This window comes from Chelon labrosus, assembly GCF_963514085.1.
Source record: "Chelon labrosus genome assembly, chromosome: 13".
Classification (NCBI taxonomy): Eukaryota; Metazoa; Chordata; class Actinopteri; order Mugiliformes; family Mugilidae; genus Chelon; species Chelon labrosus.
Window position 1 is genome coordinate 6,010,515 of NC_140346.1, and position 4,388 is coordinate 6,014,902.

At 37.3% G+C, this 4,388-nt stretch overlaps 1 long non-coding RNA gene across 1 annotated transcript; it reads right to left on the reverse strand.

Moving 5' to 3' along the window:
- Positions 1–208: 208 nt before the first annotated feature.
- Positions 209–3,794, reverse strand: LOC311498843. Its single transcript, XR_014699427.1, has 3 exons — positions 3,472–3,794; positions 1,736–1,807; positions 209–315 (listed from the first exon to the last, which is right to left on the reverse strand). It is a non-coding gene; the product is annotated as an uncharacterized lncRNA (long non-coding RNA).
- Positions 3,795–4,388: the final 594 nt, after the last annotated feature.

Sequence of the window (4,388 nt, forward strand, 5' to 3'; positions counted from 1 at the left end):
ATGACAATTGGTCACATGACCGATATATGTCAGACCTATATTTCTCACATATATTCTCATATATTCTTTAAATGTAGTTCATATTCTACTATTGTTTATTATTTTCAGCATTTATTGATATTTCATTACTGTGTTTACTTAACATTAACCATAATATCAATATAAAGAGGAAGAAACACACAACACTTCTGCTTTGTTTTACTGAATTTTAATTAATTTTATTTCTATTTTGAAATCTGAGCTCTGTGAGCTTGGCATTAATCGCCTGCCCCAACAATCCAGCCTGAGTCCCTTGGAATCTCTTCTGGGTGGCCTCTGGAAACATAAAAATAGAGCATGCAAAATATTAGTGACAAGCACAGATGCTAATGTGTTGTGTATCACAATAATTGGAGAGAAATACAAAGCCAGTTGGAGAGAAAGACATGCAAATAGAATAAAATAAACTCATCCATTATGGCCTTGTTATATTATATTATTTGCTTATAACAAGACATTTTTACACTTTAAGTTTATTTTGACTTTGTGTAAGTGAAAATCTTCTTGTATTGACAAATCTTGGAAGATAATTTAGTTTATTTTCCACAAAACAAGAAACTTTCATTTGCAGGATTTGCCAATATAACAAGTACTAAGTATAAGTATAACAAGTACATAATAAGGTCAAAAAGGCGTACATCAAGTGCAGAAATATCTTAAAAGCTCTTGTTATATGCAAATAATAAACAAAATGATTCATACCCCTGGAAATATTGATTTCCCCTTGACCAATGTTTCTTCTGACTGAAAATGACAATGCCACATGGCAAAAGGTTGTAAGACCATGTACCAGAAAAGGTGTTTTCATTGTTCAGGTGTTTGTTTGTTTTTAAACATTTTTATGAAAAATGGCTCGTGGCAGTGCTATATTCAGTCAGAACAAACATATTGGTCAAAAGAAAATCAACATTAAATTGATATCTGCCAAAGGGAATTAATGACTTCTGTTTAGACCCCCATGTTTAAAAGAACACTCCACCGTTTTTTCATATTAAACTAGTTGCGCCACAGCTGGGGCCGCCAAGGGAACTTTATCAGGATGCATAGTATCCTGGATCCATGGAATAACTGGCCTTTAAAAATAATAATCTGCCTGCCTCTATGGAAATTTAACATATGGGTGTCTATACTTATGCACCCTGTATTCTAAGGAAGAACATTTATTTTATATGATACATTATTCACTCACAAAGAAATCTGGTGTCTTTAAAGGTTGCATTTTCCCTCAGGTTTTTTTTAATTAGGGCACTCAGATCAATTCCCAAAAGATGATTTTTTATTCCTCTTTTTAGTCAACTTCAGCATGGGGGTCTAAACGTATGCATACACTTTATTTATTATACGGCCCTTCACAAAGCAAGTAGAACTCTCCATTGACTTGAATGGGATTTCCCAAAGTTCTACCGGTCATTATTTTCTGATAGAGGACCTCTGAAAAAAATAATGACCGCTGTCAATGGCAACTGTGTTTTTGCTTCTAATTCAGGTCTTTCATATCATTTCGTTGAAAGTGAAAGACAGCTAGTAAGAGGTTGCCAAGCAACATCTGAAACAGTCAAGTTCTATCTGTGTGGCGAACTATTTTGTTAGCGGAAGCCACGGAACGGTAGCTAAGTCATTGCTAATCTTCAAGTCAATGGAGCGTTCTACTTACATTGTGAAGAGCCGTAAAATAAGACAAATATAATGAACTCACCCATTATGGCCTTAGCCCTTTCAGGGTCCAGGGACTCCCTCTGTTCCCCCTCTGCCCTCTTAGACTTGCCTCCTAAAAAAAAGCACAATCAATAAGGAATGTCCATTCATTTCAGGTAAGAAATAAAGAGGAATATAAAGTCATCTTTTGGAAATTGATCTTAAAGGGATATTCCACCATTTTTGGAATTAAGCTCATTTTCCACCTCCCCTCGAGCAAAACAATTGATATTTATCTTTTTCCCGTTCATCCAGCCGTTCTGTGAGTCTGACGATACAACTTTTAACTTCAGCCTAGCATAGTACATTGAATCAGTTTAGACCATTAGCATCTTGCCTGCTAGCATCCTGTTTAAAAGTGACTAAGATTTCTGGTAATTTTCCCATTCAGCTTTAAAAGAAAGAAGATTGAAAAGTTAGACAAATTGCATCATATTCACTAAAGTATTATATCTGGGAAGCATTTACACAAATTAGTTAATGAATATTACTGATAAAGAAATATGCTGTTTCTGTTTCCCACAATACAATATCCAGGTCACCCTAAAGTTTATTTTCATGCTAAACAGTTAAGTGAGGAGCAACACTGAATTGTGACTAAAATGTTAAACTAATGCATGTCTTGTCTCAGCTACATTAACGTTACAAGCTTTACTGAATTCTTAATAGGCAAACTACTACACTTAACCTCTGAGGCAGAATAAGGGCCTTACTTGTCAATAGGAGAAAAAATAAAAATAAAATATAGACCAATAAAAATCTTTATATCACAAAAAAAATAATAGTAATAATACTAACTAATGGCATTTACATAGGCCTACGTGCACTTGTGTGGGTGTTGTGCGTTTTGCTGCTGCTGCTCTACCCTCCCCTCCTCTTCCCGCCCCTCCCCTCCCCCACCCCTCCTCTTCCCGCCCCACCCCACCTCCCCTCCCCCACCTCTCCCCCAAAGTCAAGTTCAAGCACCTGAAAAGCAGGCGAACATTTTTACAGTTTTTTTAACAGTTTTTTAACGCACACAAATCGATTCTGACAGGAATTAAAACGTTATCTCCGCTGCTGGTGCCAGCCTACCAGCTTGCATCCGCCGCCAGCTCGCACCCCCCCAACCCCACCGGCAATATACACACCCGACAAATGCCTGTTCAATCCACATTTACGTTTCAAATGCATAAAATAACTGCCGACACATTCAATGCATAAAATAAAAGACGATGTTACAATGAGGTCGCAAACATTAGGTAACTCACCAAAGAGATGCACTCAAAGAGAAGAATAAAGTAATGGCGGTCAGTGCAGCTAAGCGGGTTGACAAAATCACATTTCACCTCAATATTCACTAATGTTAGCAGTCTAGCGACGAAAAATATCTCTTTAACTGCCTAAACTTAATAACATAAGTTGTTCCACGGGTTGAATATTTGCCAAGCAGGTTGAGAAAACTGCTGCATGCTACCACATTTCTCCGCCAACAATTTACCAACAGTCCCACGGGATAAATTTTTTTTAATAATCTTTATCCGTTTCAACGTCGAAATATCGAAGTAATTCACAAGCTGAAAACTTTTCTCCGCATTTCCCGTTCACAGCGAGCAACGTGTATGTATATAATGTTATAGGTGTATATGTTTTTTTGTGTGTAAAGCACTTTGTAACTGTTTTTTTTTTTTTTTTTTAAAAACAACAAAAACCTAACTTCTATAGTTAAATAAAGCCTTAATTACTTAAGGAACTTACCGTTATGTCGGACTTTTCTCTTGCACTGTAGTCTGCTCGTGTTTGCTGCTGCTGAAGAAGCACGTACGCACCGTCGGCTTGCGCGGGCTGAAGAAGCACGTACGCACGTACGTGACGTCACATATAACGGTCGAATTGTTTAAATAAGTCTATTCAGTGAATATATTCAGCACATAGACTTTCATATAAGATATCCACATATATGTTACAGTGCTGGGTTCCACATATACTTGCATCTATTCAGTGAATATATTCAGCACATAGACTTTCATATAAGATATCCACATATATGTTACAGTGCAGGGTTCAACATATACTTGCATATATACATACTTGTACTATATATGTATTCAATATATTGTAGCCATCTATTTAAACATAAGTTGGGATGCAGCTGCATATATGTAAATATATTTTTTCCCTTGATTTTTCTGTATGGGTTGAGTATTGTTGATAGGTCATTTCAGGATTCAGGACATATTTTGAGTTCCGGTCCTTAGTTAACTCTTTTACTGATAGATTTTCAGTGCTGCTTTTACAAAGACTGGCGCGGAAACTGCAGGGCTTGTTGGTATGAACTTGTCATCACAATACAGTGCCAGTTCAGGTGTGTGTAGAGTCTCTCAAACCACTATGATTTGATATATTATATCTAAGTGCACCAGTGGCTCTATTATGATTCCTCTATGGGCCCGAAACTTGCCCCCATCATTCACCCAAATAATGAGCCATACATCATTTTGGGTGTACGCTATCACTTTTAAAATGGCAGCATGGATATGGCTGGTGAGAGCCTATCTACAGTATCAGCAGCTGACTGGCTACCTCTGCCTCAGGACAGTAATATCTGGACATTTAAGTCACCTTGCCGAGGCTCAGAGCTGGAGATGGAGCATTAAGCGGGGTAGAGATGGAGG